Genomic DNA, 16,500 nt, shown 5'->3' with positions numbered 1-16,500 from the left:
TGTAAGTGACTGCAGGTTGGCACCCAGATGTAAGCAGTGGGGCCCAGAGTGTTGAATTAAAGTCTGTTATTTGCTGTGTGGTTTGCTCATTTCCTTTGTTAGTGTTGTGCCAGACCATGTTACAGCTGAGTGCTGGGACTGTCTCTACTTTCTGCCTCCTCAGCATTAACTCCACATCAGCTTTTCACTTTCTCTTAGACTGTGGAGGGTGAGCAGCTTCTACAGGACTGGGGGGGTATGGGTAGAAAAAGCCATCACTACAAGGATTCAAAAAGTACCAATGATTTTTTTTTTACTCTGGTGCAAAACCTGTTGCCCATTCAGGTGAGCTCAGGTAACTTTACCTGTACCAAAACATTGTCTTTTAAAACCTATTTATCAAAATAAGCGGATTAGTGTCAAGTTTAAATTCAAACTGTTTATTCATGACTTTGTGTTACCTGTTTCAAATCTTTATAGGCCTAATTTACTCTTGGCTGAATATTCCAGATGTTTATTTATATTGTAAATAATAAATGGACTTGAGCGCTTTTCTAGTCTTCTGACTACTGAATGAACCAAGTCTGACCACAGTCTGAGATCCTCTGGCAGAGCCCGACTGGCTGTTACAAAATCCAGGCTAAAAACCAAAGGGGGACAGGGCCTTTGCTGTCAGAGCCCCCAGACTTTGGAACAGCCTGCAAGAGGACATCAGACTTGCAGATTCAGATTTTTTTTATTTTATTTGTTTATTTTTCAGATTTTGTTGTCTGCTTGTTTACTCTCTGCAGCAACTAGGGGTTAAGTGTCTTGCCAAAGGACACATCTGACATGTAGCTGCAGGAGCTATAGGAGCTGGAGATCAAACCCCTGACCTTCCGGTTGAGAGACGACCAACTGTACAAACTGAGCCACAACCTCCTTACATTTTTAATTTATACCTTTGGCTACCTATTTCAACAGAATATATTCCTTTAAGATGATAATTTATGCTGATCACCCATTACTTAAAGAACACGAGTGGTCATTCATAACCTTTTTCTAACTTTTTTCAACTCCAACTAAATATCTAAACTATTTATTAATATTTTTTGTCCAACTTTTTAAAACTTTATCGTTAACTTTTAGCAAACTATTTCAACTGTACTGTTTCTGTTACGGTTTGTATCCAGACCCAAAAGCAGACACAGCAGCAAAGTTGAAGGATTTGAGGTTTTATTGCAGGGTTTGGGAAAGGTGGATGGCTGACTGGCTGGCTGGTAATGACGGCGTGGAGGAGACTATGGAGTAGCTGGTTCTGTAGGCAGGCGGGTGAGTGGTTGAGTTGTCTGTGAGGAGAGCAGACTGGAGGAGATGACACCGGTGAGAATCTGGACAACAGGAAAGAGAAATCACTTACGATCCACTAGTAAAACGCTAGGAACAAAACTCTAACAAATGTTAGGAGCAGCCGATAGTATCTACCACTTCAGTAGACTCAATAATCTGGCAATGAGTCGAGTTGAGCCCAGGGCTTTTAGCTTGATGCAGATGAGCAGATGAGCTGCAGGTGTGAGTAGTCACCCGGTGTTGATTGCAGCCACACCCTCCAGAGACACACACACAGACAGAGAGGGAGGTGACACAAAGGATACACAGAAACAGGATCACAGCCAGAGCTGTAACAGTTTCCTCTCTCTGTATACTTTTGGCTAACTAAATCTTTGGCATAAAGCATTTGGCTAAGCTTCAACTGTGTATCTATTCATAGAAATAATTTTTACTCTTTATTCATTATTCATTGTGAAAACTGTTGCTTTTATCACAGCATTTACTTTTAAGTTGACTGTAAACCATGTATCCACAACTTTAACCATCCATCAATAACTTAATGACTTTTAGCTTACTACTCACTTCTCTGCTCATCACTTTCACACACTACCGGTCACAACACATTATATTTATATATTACAGCTGACAGATAATTCAAGAAGTGACCTACCTTCTGGGCACAGGTTGGGTGAGATACAGTATATTTTGTAGTGTGTGTTTCTGTTTGCTGTACTTCACTCATTGTTGGTTTGTTTTCAAAGTATTCATATTTTTAATTGCCCTTACACTACCCCTTTTTATTTGATGCTTATTTGTCTATCATAATTATTGTAGTTTCACCCTCACATTTGATTACCAGCTAGATTTCTTAATAAATGATACAGAATGAAAACAGGCAGATAAAGTCAAATCCTGATGGCATCCTGAAAACCTAAATTATGGTCTAGCAGACTAAGCATTCTTGACATACATTCCTAGATACTATCTGTCCTCTGGATGAAGCGTCAGTGATGGTATCCATTCCTCCTGTCCGTGACAGATGAGCCATGTTTTGGTGTGTCCTCTGGGCAGTCCACTTAACTGCCTGAAAAGGAACCCCTTAATCTCCACTTTCTCTTTGTTTGGACCATTATCAGATCTGTCAGTCCTGGCTGCTTTATCTTCACAGAACTCATCTACTGGCTGTTTGACGTTAGCTTAATTCTATCAAAGGCTCTTATCTCTGCTTTGCCTGAGGATGCATCCTTCCTCCGACTCACTAGAACGGCCCCAGCTCTGATAACGGGATCTCTTATTGGGGTGAGTAACTCCCTGTTCTGTGTAAGTGCTGTTTTATGCATTTTGTGGGCTATTGACCAAAGGTTTACTGTCGTGTTTTGCTTGTTTGTGTCGCTCAGGAAGATTCGTTCAGCATAAATCATTAGCAGGGTGTAGTCTGAAACCTGAACTAATGACACAATGATATCCCATCAAGCACCACTGATCCAAATCGGAGATTGTCCCCTTTGATGGCAGTTAGCTCTGTCTTTTGGCAATCATCACATAAAACAGTCTGAAGGAATGTCATGCAGCTTGATCTGATGGAGCCAATTACATGGGAGGGAGTTGTTCCCTTTGAGGTGGAGGTTTACCTGCCACACCCTGCAGCCTTACAAATAAGCCTCTGGACACCTCCCAAACATGTGAGAAAGGTCCCCTTTCTTCATGTCCTTCTACTTGTGACATATGCACTGACAGGATATGACAGGTGGGGGTACAGGGCGAGGTGTTGGCCAAGATGGTGACTTAACTCATCTAGCTTACTTCGGTTGGCATTATGTCACAAACACAAGAAAAAGGCTTCTCAGAGCCAAAAAGACAAGATATTTTAAGTCTGTGCCTGTATTGATTTCTGTCACAGGTTCTTATATCTGCATCTCTTTCGTTGCCTCATGTCATGTTAAAGCAGCTGTGAGAAACGTGATTTTATCCAGCCAGTGAGTGCATTTCTCTGAGAGAAGTGCGAAGAGAGATGTTACTTCTTATAAGAACAGTTTAGTATTTTTAACACAGCTTTTTGCAGATGAATAGCAATGACGCAATGACTTCATGTAAGATTAAAAAAAGGATACTTTGGTAACGGTGAAACTTTGTATACTTGTCATAGTGCTTTCATAAATCTGGTTTAGTCTACAATATACCAATTCAGTTGCTCTGTACGTAATAGAAATTATGCTAAATATATATTTTTTTATATCCTAATGATATAAAGACAAAAGCAAGACATGGCTTGGTATCAGTACAAACATGTTGCCTTTAAAGCCAGTTGTTTACAGTAATGTCCAAAGTGGCCTTGATTGCACACAGCAGAGGAAGATAGATCAATCAGAATAGGCTTCTGACCCAGGCTGACTTCTCTGAAAAAGTCTGCACTCAACTTTTCTTCACTCAATACTTTTAAAATCTCTTTTTTCTCTTTACAGAGTCTGCTATGTACATTCATTTCCATTATTCACTGAAGAGAAATTGCCTCCCACCTACAAACTACAGACAATGTATTTTTTTAATAAATAAAACTATACTAGGGAGAATGCCAGCAAAAGGTGGAACCAAAAACAATGACAGAGGAGACAGACTTTAAGAATAAAGCCAATCTCCATGTTGATGGTCTGGTTTGCTTTTAGATGTCACACAGAGTCAGCAGTATACGATTTAGACTGTTTAAAGGTTCTCATAGTTAGTTTATTTTATACTTTATAGCATTATATGAAAAATATATAATTAACAAGCAAATACATTTGATTTTCATCAAATAACATCCCTCATTTTTGTTTTTTTCTGATGCTGTGTATTAGTATGTTTGCTTCTGTGCCTATGTGTAATACAGTGTCTCTGTTCTCTGTACTGCATGCATGAGTTTGCATGTCTGAGAATATCTGGATGCTAATTCTTTTTACCTCATAAAAACCAGGGCCCAGTTTTTGCACATGAATTATTATTATTGCATGCAAGGTCATGTGCATGTTAGTTTCCTGGAAGGGCAATGATGGAAAAGACATGCAGCTTAGCTGCTTGGACTTACAAAGAACTACCCATGGGTTCAGTACAGATGTTGCAATCACAAATTGGATTTTCCATAATGCAGCTGCTGTTACAAACACTTAGCTTTATTTAGATTAGAAAGGGCATAGCCCATTACCAACAGGCTTCAGGCATAATGACTCTGCTCCAGGGATTAAACATAATTTATGCTTTTATTTTGTTGGCGTGGAAAAAGCCAAGAAAAGGAACATTTCCAAAAAGACACAGTTACAGGGCACATTACCCTTTATCCACTTATTTTATTTTGTCTTACACATCACCACAACACAAACAACATGATTATTAAAGAAACTACTTTTTGGCCATTGAGTGACTGGACTTCAGCCATCAATGTTAACATGGACCTTGTTGGGCACAACAAAGTCACTTGGTTTTTAGTTACTCTTTGTTTGGAGGTCACTTTACAGAGACTGTGGATATGTGAGTTTCATATATAATATCACCATGTCACAGCCGCATGTAGACGGTCCAGATTTAAGCATTCTGGCTATGCTTGACTTGATCATTTTCCACAATGCTCTTCAGAAATGGACAGCAATGGCCCCACCAATGAAAGGGGATCCTCTTTGTAATTAAAGCCAGGAGAAAATTGGATCATTTCTTGCCTGGACAGCTTTCACATTCCAGCCTAATGTGGCATTGGAAGCTTTTGAAGTTGCTGTCTTGGCAGTCCAAAATTATACCTTTCATCAGCCAATCATAAGTAAATGGCAACCTGACATTCCCAATAGCAACTTATGTTTGAGCTGGAGTCCATTTAATCACGGGGGAGAGCAGGGACCCAAGGACAAATCAACTGTGAGAACTAGAATTACAACTCCTCTATTTTAACTCAGAATATTACATTTGTAAGATCGAAGTTATATTCTGAAGTGAAGTGAAGCTACGTGAAGATATATATTTTTTTACTTCTTATTGGTAAAGAGAAAATAATATGTGCATTATTGGAATGCGATGATATAATCTGTTATTGTTATTGCACAAAGACTATTAATATTCTTCTTTTTGACCAAAAACTTGGTAAACTTGGTAAACTTTGACAACAAGTTATGCAACCAAAATATTCCTTCCAACCAGTGAAAAGACACACTGTCCAGACTACAAAAAGTCATATCCCATTAATCTACAACCTTGGTGAATTATTAAGTCAACATGTCAGAATTGATCATGTCGCTTCTTTGACGTTGTAATGGACAGTAACTGTGCTGCACCCTATGAGCTAAATCTGAACACATTGGTTAGGGAATCACTAAATCGTTTTGTGAAACTTCTGCTCAGTTATCCAATTAGGACCTGACAGGGCTGACACAGATGAGAACATTCATGCTGACACTATTCTCTGTGAGCGGTAAAAAGCTGCATGGAAGCTTTTAAGGAGAAGGTCAGCGGTCAAATGATTGCCTCATCCTCACTGGACCAGAGGTAATGATGAAACTGTAATGTTGAGTTTGTCATGAGAATCATGGGCGTTCCCTAGTTGCCGTGTTTACTGACAATTAACAATTAATTTAAAGGCTATGTTGTCGAAGGGTAACACATGGTGTTTTCAATCCATACACACAAAACTCCTGAAAATGTCAAGCTGCATGTGAGAATGCAAACTGCCAAATTTGTCATCCCAACTATATCTGGCCTTTTTCCTTTCAGCCTTTTTGTGAAATTTCTGTAAGAAGTCCAAAGATGTCTTAACACAGCAGGTGATATTCAGGAAAACTCTCCGCGAGTGTGTGGACAGGTGTGATCCAGAAGCTTATGTGATGTGGTGCAGATTGTCCTGAATTAGTGTAGAGATTTTCAGGAATACATATGCCACAACTTTCTCCTTTCTTCTTTCTCGTCACTGTCAAGTAAATTCTGTTTAATCTTCATTGACCTACAACAAACAAAAGAATAACTCTTCAAAGATGACAATTGGCCAGTTGAGGTTAATTGAACTTGTGCTGTTTTGCTGGGAGATTGTTTCCTGACCTGCGTAACCCCAAAAGAAAGGCCATTATTATACATCCTCAGACATGTCCACTGTACAGACACAAACCAATCTTCTCAAAGACACAAATGAAACATGAACCAATTTGTGTCTTGGTTGGTTTCTCCCATTTTTAACCCGGGCTCCGGTCAAGGCCCAGAATGTTGTGAAAGCAGCTTCTCATATTTATGAATAGGCAGAGGAAAGAAAAGGAGAAAGAGAGAAATGAGCCCAACAGATGACTGAAACCATATGGAACTGTTGGAGAGTCACTCATCTTGTGACAACGTAGCACGCAGCTCCCCCCCCCCCCCAGGTCCCACTCTGTCTCATGTCACAGGCGTTCAGGAAAGTCTGCAATTGGAGAAGGTCAATCGGTGGCTGCGGGGCCAAGAACAAAGTCATCATTTTGATTTTCTAAAAGTACATGCAGGATCTGAGGAGGAAATGGTTTTGCCGCCAAACACTCAATTACACGTAATTACAATAATTCAACCTTGGAGGATGGTTTATTCCATTTTATTATGAGGCTCACTCTTTCATGTCTCAGGATGGGAAGGGGGAGGGGGGCATCATGAACAGTGACAGGGACCATGTGAAACAGATACTCCCTCATATGAAGGATTTCATTTTTCCTTTTATGTCCTGCAGAAGCATAACCTATCTACAATTACATTTTCGTAATATTTTGTAGGTCCTTATTCACATCATTCACATCTTATTCAATTGCCACTTTTCTGCCATGACTTTGTTGACATCAAACCTACAGGCCAAGAGGATAACCCTCACATTTAAATAACTAACAAGTCCAGTGCAAAGAGTCAGTATGTTCCATTATGTCTTTATCAAGTGATTTTGCATATTTCTACCAAAGCCCTCAGCTGCCATGCATCATCCATATGTTTTCATGTATTAATGAGTTTAATGAATTTCCAGTTGTTTTCTCAGGACCTTGACTTACTTATCTCATATCCCCAGAGTTGCGAAAACACAAAACAAATGTCAAAATAAGCTTACTTAATTAGTGTGGGAAATGGCAGCATGGTGTGTCTGGCCTATCATTGCCTATTGCTTGTATTAGATCTCCAGAAAATGTATCTGTTTTAATGGGAAAAATAGGCTATCCTGAGATAACAAGAGAATAAGTCAAGGCCCCGAGGCAACATCTAAAACTAACTCATTATCACAGAACATTTAAGTAAATGAAAGGTTTTCATCTAAATTAGCCCTTAAGTTGTAAACATTTGTTGCTAGATGTTTGGGTTTTGGACTTTTATTTGACTTAAATATTTTATATTCCTATATTCGGTTCTGTCCAATTAAGAAGGTTAGAAGTAGATAAAAAAACCATGATACAAAAATTCCAACAATTTTCTTAAGAGTATTTGAAAATATAAAAGTTGGAGGTTAGGCCCTGACACACCAAGCAGATGGCAAAGAACTAGGTGTGACGAAGGCCGCCTGTGGCGTCGACGCACGACACCGTTTGTCTTGGCCAAAAAGTTGCACTTGAACACACCACAAAGACTACAGCCGACAGCCGACCACCACGTACGTTCTGCGTATGCATTAGAGGCAATAACTCTCCATGCCGGCAGGTGGCGGTAGTCTGTAATCGTCATTCCAAAAAGTGGAAACCGGAAGAGGACGAGATAGAACACGGATCAATAAACCGTTGTTGTGATACGAGGAGAAAATTTTCTCAGCTCAGTTGAGAATGCCGCTGGCGTTGTCAGCCCTTGGTCTTTTATTAGTATAGCAAGAATAGAAGAGTAGCGGGTAGACGGGTAGCAACGGAGCTGGACACAACGCAAAAACTAGGGGGGGGGCGACTGCTCACCAATGGACTGACGGTCTCCTTGGGGGTTTCAGGGCCTTTACATCAGGAGCCCCCCGGCCCCCCCTCCTGTCTGACAGGGAAAGTCTCCCACTATGAGGTGCATATTTGAAAAGCCAGGTCAGGAGAATGTCGGGAGCAGTCCTCCTGAAATTATCTAGATATTTTCAGGATATGCATATGTGGAAATGGCTTTAGATTCTTTAAAAGCTTTACCACAGCTCAAAGTAAAGAATCATTTTTATACTTTGTTTGAAAAAAACATTTGAATATTCCGCCAGTAATTATGTTCGTCAGATTCATTAAGTCAATGTTTGAATCTGGATTTCTTTCAGCTTTAAATCACAAAACATCTTCAGTGCATCAAAGTTCTGATTCACCATGTGTTCATTTGATTTGGGTGTTTTTCATTTAACAGAGGATGATTGTACACTTCCACTGAAGCATCTTTACAGAGGACAAAGACCTACACACTGTTCAAGCAACCAACCTTTTCAAATGTAAAGAGTTTAAAATTCCCCTGTCACACTGTGAATTTAACCTTCTACTCCAAAATAAACCCTCAAATATCAGCCTGTTCTGTGTTGCTGAACGTCCAGGTCCACACCCAGAATGGAAGGCTGAGAACTCTGTGGGATTGATCGTCACTTCCAATTTTCCTGAAGGTTTTTTGTGTGTTTTGTCTGCTGAAATATAGAACCTTTTAACAAGACCAAATCACAGACATGGGCAAAGAGGAGCCTTTGAAATGCTGCAACCCCTGAACCAGAAAATAATCAAGGCGACTTAGGCATGGCACTGTGGCCGGAAATTCACTGTGAATACTGGTTTCAAGCATGACCATTTGAGAGCCCAACTTTTTGGCTCTCTCACTGATTTCAACCCCCTCCCCGTCCCCCCTTTCTCCTTCTGCTGTCTCGCTCTCGGCTGTATGTCACACACTCAATTTGGGTTCCCTCTGACCTAAAAGCTGATGAGTAGCGTCTCTGTTTTTGGGGCAGCTCTTGTCAGCAAAAAATGAACTGATGCATGCCTTTGGTCCACTTGTGACACACAAACACACCAATGTGCCTGCACACAAAATGTACGTACAGGACGTCTCTTTTAGACCTGTGGCTTGCCTCCATTTTTTTGCAACACAACACAGGAATTGCTACTTTTCTGCTCCTCCAGCAAAAAGTTCAACGCTCACCGTATTCCCCCCACTGTTATTCCCCTCCGTCTTCTTCCACCGCTGAGGAAGAAATTGTGGTTGAGGGTTTAGGCCAAGTCTCTCCACAGCTTGTCCTGATTACTAAGTAGACAAGTACCCATGGTTAGACTGTACCAGCTCTTTCTGCTCCTGGTCTCTGAGGTTTCTGTGAAGGACAAGGGACCCCATTGGATTGTGGATGCTCCTAAAATAAACCCGCTTTTAATCAGTCATCCCCAGTTAATATGTGTTATAAAGACATTATAATTGTACACAAAGTCAGCGATAAAGTGGGTCACGACCTCATTGAGCATGTGGGAATACACACAGTATAATTTAGTTTTGAATAAACAAGATTTGGCCGCATTTCTGGCATGTACTTGTGATCTAAATGCTCTCATCAGCCCTTAGAACACCAATCAAGCGTGCATTTTTTTAACCTGCAGTTTCCACTCCTCCTCCTCCTTTTTCCCTCTGATCACTGTTTTCCCTCTGAAATGTATCAGCAGCTCAATGCCTTCGAGCCAATTAGTAAAGGCAAACAGAAAAACAATCAGTCTCTTGGCTTAATGCACTCCACCTCTTCAGCAGTAAATACCAACTGATCCTGCTCGACTGTCATTCATGAGGTCCCTGCTGGCTCTGCTCTTTGTCAGGACCCTTTGAAATGGCAGGCCAGACTAAAAACAGTGGTTGTTTAAGACGGAGACAAAGGCTAACGGGACTATCACAATGGATGGTGAGGACTGATAAGGGCAGATCAGAGTAAACTGGCCATTTCCTCAGCTAAAGTTTTTTTTTTTTTTTTTTTTTTTTTTTGAAACAAGGATAGTTCAGCGCAAAGTTGCTAAAACTGTCTGACATCAAAAGTTTAACAGAAGGTCTTGTGACTTTTAGTGGCAAATACCAAAACATGATTGAACAGTTTCTTATAAGCTTTGATGGGATGTTATGGTTCAAAGTGGGGAAAGTGTTTTTCCTTGACAATTAGCAAACCAGAGCAACAATAGAAGGTAAACAAGCAAGCTAATGAGGATTGTAGCAAGAAAAACAAAGCACTTGAAATTTAAATATCATTTAAATGACACATTTCCTTATGTGTCAAATATTTGTCTTGTAAAGAGAAGAGTCTTGCATCCTGCTCTTGCTATGCAATTCCATTTATTGTGCTCCAAGGGCACGTTTGACAAAGGTCAAGGGGGACCGAAATATTGTGTAGTTTGCCATAAAATGGTGATACTGGGCAAAAGGAGTGTGAGCGATTTCCCTTTTTTTCAAGGCTTTGTTAAACCTCTTATGCACCTACTTCATGAGAAAGAGGGATTTGCAAACGCCTCCTTTAAAACAGTGTAAATTATTTTTCAAATGTCAACACTTAATTTGTTTGACAATATGAAAATTTAATAGGAACATATACATGAAGGCATTCTGGTACGTTTTTTAAACTGATCTGATTCATTGTTTGGGTTGGACAAAGAAGCCCAATTTAATGTGAGGAAGTCTCAGTTTGTGCTGATTTAAGTGCCCCTAGATGGTACCTCTTATCTCTTTGCTGTGTACACGTGTAAGATGAGTTTTTTTTTTTTTTTTTTTACAAAACATCTTATCCTTCTATCTTTTGACAGTCTATTGTGTCACTCACAATCTTTGCTGTGGAAATTGTGAAAAAAAAAAGAAAAGGTTTTTCCTGCAACGTGCTCTTACTTTCCTTGTCTGACACCTACCCCCTGGCAGTGGCTTCATTTATAAATATTAACTATTAAAACGGCTGAAATGAATACCTGTGCCTATAAATAACCTAAAAAACTTTGGCAGAACTTTGTACTCAGCAGACAGAGCTCAAAGGTAAAAAAAAAAACAAAGATACAAGAGCTTCATTTCAACAACAAAGGCAAGGTAATAAAGAGACAGTAGCACCACGGAGCATGACAAAAGCAGCACGCAGTAAAAAGAAGAAAAAAAACTTTGTATGTAAATCATTGGAGTTTCCTTGGCGTCATGTGAAAAAATGCAAGACAGTGCAAAGAATCCCAGGCATGCCGCTGGACTGGGACAGGACTGACGCCAGACCGAGCGGCGGTGCCATTGTCAATTTGTCCATCAGAAACACAGAGAGAAGAGGGAGGAGTAGGAACAAAGAGAAGGATGGGTGGACAGACAGAGGCTAAAAAAAGGGATGAAAGTGAGGAGAGAATGATGTAAGAGAAGAAAAGATGGAGGGAGGACGAAACTGTTGGGGGGGAGACAGGTTCCTGGAGGCTACACTGGAGACAGAGGGGTGAGGAGGAGGAGGCAGGTCGGGAAGACGGATGAGGAAGACCCCTGCTGAGTGTTCGTCTCAGACTCCTGTCTCAGACTCGTTTTCCCTTCTGTGCGCACAGAGGGAGACACTAAGGAGTAGAGCAACTTACTTTGTCTTTAACTTACAGTTTCTTGACTTTCTACTTCTATGATCATGTTTTCCTGGAATTCTCACACCACTGATCTCCCCTGTCCTCTAAATCCTCTCTTCCTTTCTTTCTCTCCCCCTCTCTCTCGCTCATTAGGGGCCATTTTCACTTCAAAGCCTCTCCATTATCTGCCATCTCTGAGGGCAATTAGGAATGGGGTGACTTTGAGCGGCAGGCACTGCCATGGTATTATGACTACTCATCCTCTGTCATGAGTGCCTTTGTCGGGGGCCGACGACATTGATGGAGGGGACACCCCCCCAACAGACCCCCAGCCAGCCCCTCCTTTTGACTGGTAAACTATGGAGTAAAACGGTGTGTAATTAAGTGGCAGTCAAAGCAGGTCTGTGGGATGGGCTTGGCGGGGGAGAGTTTGGGGTCGAGGTGGCAGTTTGGGGATGAATGAGAATGGGCAGAACACAATAGTGAGGCTATGAAGCGCAGAGGGGAAAAACCCACTTTGGATGAAATAAAGTCAATGTTTACTTACCTACAGTTAGTCTGAGTCAAAAAAGGAAGGGAGGGTTGTTAAAGTGGTCGTCTTCTTTAATGAATAATCTCGTGCAAACAAACAAGAACAAGTCATTAATGTAGTTTCAGAATGAATAATATTATTATCACAGAGAGATACATTTTGGTGTCTTAGGACACCAAATGCCAATGCCAGGCCATGGCATGAAAAGAACAACAACAAAAAACAAAACGGCAGACTAATTTCCAACAAGAAATTGCAAAATGATAGAACTTTGACAAATGTCATTAATATACAGATTAAACAATTTGCGGCCCAAAACTGACCCTTGTGGGACCCAAGACATAACTTTTTTAGACTCTGAGTCAAAACCAGCAAACTGTACAAATTGCTTTCTATTTTCCAAATAACTTTTTAACCATTCATGTGCAATTCCCCTAATTCCATAATTTAGTAATTTGGATAATAACAAATCATGGTCTATGGTGCCAAAAGCATTTTTTAAATCAATAAATACGCCGACTGTGTAATTCTTGTTTTCAATGGCTGCTGTGAAGTGCTAAAGAAGTATTTCTATTTGTTCTAAATCCATACTATTTCTCACTTATTAGATTTTTTTTTTTTCTATAAAATCATCTAATTTTCGAGCAAAACACTTTTCCAGCACTTTAGAAAACTGAGGCAGCAATGACACCGGTCTGTAATTATTAAAACAATGTTTGTCGCCATTTCTAAAGAGTGGGACTACTTTTGCTATTTTCAGTTTTTCAAGAAAAATACCAGTTTTAGGTGACAAATTACATATGTAGGTGAATGGAGTAATTATGCAATCAATTGTCTTTTTTTAAATTGTCATATCAATACCATGACAGTCAGTTGATGTTTTACTCTTACTTTTCATAACAATGGTAAAGATGTCATTCTCATAAATTCCTCAAAGAAACATTGACTGCAGAATTTGACTCCCTCCACCATCCCTTCTAGTTCTCTTTATTTGACTAGGACCTTGAGATTCGATTGATTTTGCAAGATTAGGTCCAATGTTTACAAAAAAAAGAATTAAAGTAATTTACAATCTCAGTCTTGTTTTTTATAACTTTATCATCCTTTACAAAAAAATCAGAAGAATTTGTGGCCCTTGAGTCAGACGTTATTCAGAATCTTCCATGTGCCTCTCAAGTCACCTTTATATTCTCTCAATTTTCCATTATAATAATCCTTTTTCGCTTGTCTCAATATCATTGTCAACTTATTTTTGTATACCTTGTATTTCATTTCAGAAGTGTTTGTTCTATATTTTAGATAATCTCTATATAATTTATTTTTCTTCTTACATGTCTTTTGTAATCCTTTAGTCATCCAAGGCTTTTTATCATAATTTTTTTTCATCCTTCTCAACAATAAAGGACAATGCTTGTCATACAGAGATAAGTAAGACTTCAAAAATGTATCAAATGCCACGTTCACATCCTTGATGTATACCCCAGTCCAGTCTTCCTCCACAAGGTCATTTTGAAAGTTATTTATTGCTTTATCTGTTCTTAATCTAATATATTTTAAATGAAGCTCTTCCTTATTTCTTTTGAACTGACAACCGTAAATAGTAAAGATGGGTAAGTGATCGGAAATATCATTCATTAATAGCCCACTGTGTGAAATGTTTTCTATCTCATTTGTAAAAATATTATCAATTAATGTTCAGTATCAACAAAAGAGCAAAGAAGAACAACACCGTTCGTGCACCGGTCACATGTCAGTTGCAGGATAAAAATGCCCCCCCCAACACCCCATTGGCATGGGCTGATTTTTCCTTAATAATTCCTGCTGTGTTCTCATATTCACTTACCCGACTTCAAATGGAAATTTAACAAGGGGGTTGGAAGGAAAAATTTTAGGTTAAGTTGGGGAGAAAAATTCCCACATGCAACTCTCCCTGAAAAATGAAGGAAGTTGTCGGACGTTTTGTATATGTATGAATGCACTATGTATCAAGGGCTCTAAATCAAGGTTTGAGTATAAAATCAGGAATAAATCTGAAAATGTAAAGATAAAGACTACTCTTCTGCTGATGTTCTGTCTAAGACACTCAAATCTCATTTTGGATTATAGGCTTTATTTTTTTGTAGCAGACGGCGGAAGCACAAACTTTCTTTGATATCTGTACCTCGAAGGAATGCGGCGCTGGAAGAGAGCTGATTTAGCCGTTCTTTGATGCTCCCACTAGTTAGCCGTCTCCCACTGAGACATGACATCCTGTCAGCATGAAACCTCTTCTAATCCCCTGGGTTAGTCACTACATGACCACAAGATGTTTGTGTGTAACTGTGTGTGTGTTTGCGTATGTGTTGTGTGAGGGATAGACTGCAACAGGGTCGCATTGAGTTCCTATGCAAAGGAAAGAAAACCTTTTTCTGAATTCCGTTAGTCAGGTATACAATGTTTAAACTGTAGCCTGCTGTCTGTTGCCATATAAGAAAACCTAGTTCAAGTTTTAATTAAAGTTTTGTATAGATTACTGTAAATGGAAACTCTCTCAGCACAATGCCCTGTGTGTAGACTACAATGAATACAATTTGAAAAAGAAAAGAAAATCTAAAGTCAGGCTAACATATGTTATACCTTACCAGCAAGACCATGAAGGGTGTCCATATAGATGTTTTAAAAACTTCACATTGAATACATTATATTCATACAGGGGTCACTTTCCTCAGATGGCACTCTCAGAGTGGGAAGTGCAGTCATTGTGTTGTTATCGGTAACAAACCTTATTAATGTAGGATTATAACATTTCACTGAATTGCCATCATTCAGCGACTGATAGGATGGGTGTATAAAATGTGATGAGTCATTGAGCTTTATTTCAGGGAGAAAAAAAACACAATAGCCTTTGTAAAATCTCAGTAAGTTCTAGCTTACATCACTGTTTGAAAGTCTCTGATGATATAATTACGTACATTACTTGCCAGCAGTATTGCTAGCTAGCTAACAGTAATTTTAGGAAAAGTTTATATGTTAAGGTTAGCTGTTGTGACTGAGCTGTTGGTATCAAATCAAATATACTTAATCTACCTTGAAAATGTCCCAATTTCAAGGTTAGATGTGCATCTAAAGCAAGCTACTACTGCTAGTGTTGCACTCAAATAGGTAGCGTGTAAATTCCTATAGCTAATTTAAATGTTACCAAAAAATGAAGTGAGTATTTAAATGCTAACCTTAGCAATTGTGTAACAGTAGCAAATGGGTTATTAAATGCTATTTAGCCAGGAACTTGCAACACAGCAGGAAGACCATAAAACAACATGAGCATGTCATTAGAGGAAAATGGCCTCCATGCATGTGAATGTGGGGAAATGAGTTACAGAAACTAGTGAAATGGCAGTTAGCTAGCTAAGAGGTGACATCAGGATCTCAAGGCCCTATTCTTGAGACCTATTCTTTTTTTATCTAAATCTTGGCTATCATTTTTAATACATTTTGTACTCAGCAACTTCGGTAAGGTGAAGTGTTGCACTGACATTTCCATAGAAATAGCAGACCAGGCCATAAACTTGAAAAGAGAGATGATTAGGCTACTACATTCATGGATGGATTAAAAAAAATGAAGAGGTTATTCTGGGTAGATATATAATTCAAGTTACCAAGAGTCATATCCAGATAAATGATTCCCTGCATTATCATAAACATGAATATAAGGGAAAAACATGCTCCTGGGTCATCCATCTTCCCTATGTTTACAACTGTTTATAATCAAACAGAGACTGCACACTTCAGCTTTGAGCTCTTGTAATGTCCTCAGGGCTGGGTGGAATCAGTTGCAATTACTTCTTTTAGTAATTATAAATCCTCAGCTATCCAATAAAGCCATTCACACAACCCTCAAGGGCTCTGAATGCTGTCATTTAAACACAGTGTGGAATTAGTGTGAAGCTAACTCTGGTCTCACGCCACCTTAATTGTATGCTGCAGGAGTCTGTGGTGGTTGAGGTTTCAAATAGCTTTAAATGATGCTGAGGTAACAAACAGGTAACAAAATAGTTGAGAGTGCACTGCCAGCGGGTAAACGATGGAAAATGGTGTCGGTGTCCGGACCTACTTCACAAAAACAAGCAAAAGGTAGGCTGAGGGAAATACAAAAACACAGCCAAGATTTAAATGTTCTCTATTCAGACCCATTCATGCTCTAAAGTTCCTCTGAGGATTCTTTGTACACCA

Source organism: Labrus bergylta, chromosome 5, assembly GCF_963930695.1.
Source record: "Labrus bergylta chromosome 5, fLabBer1.1, whole genome shotgun sequence".
NCBI lineage: Eukaryota > Metazoa > Chordata > Actinopteri > Labriformes > Labridae > Labrus > Labrus bergylta.
Note: the sequence above shows the minus strand (reverse complement) of the source record.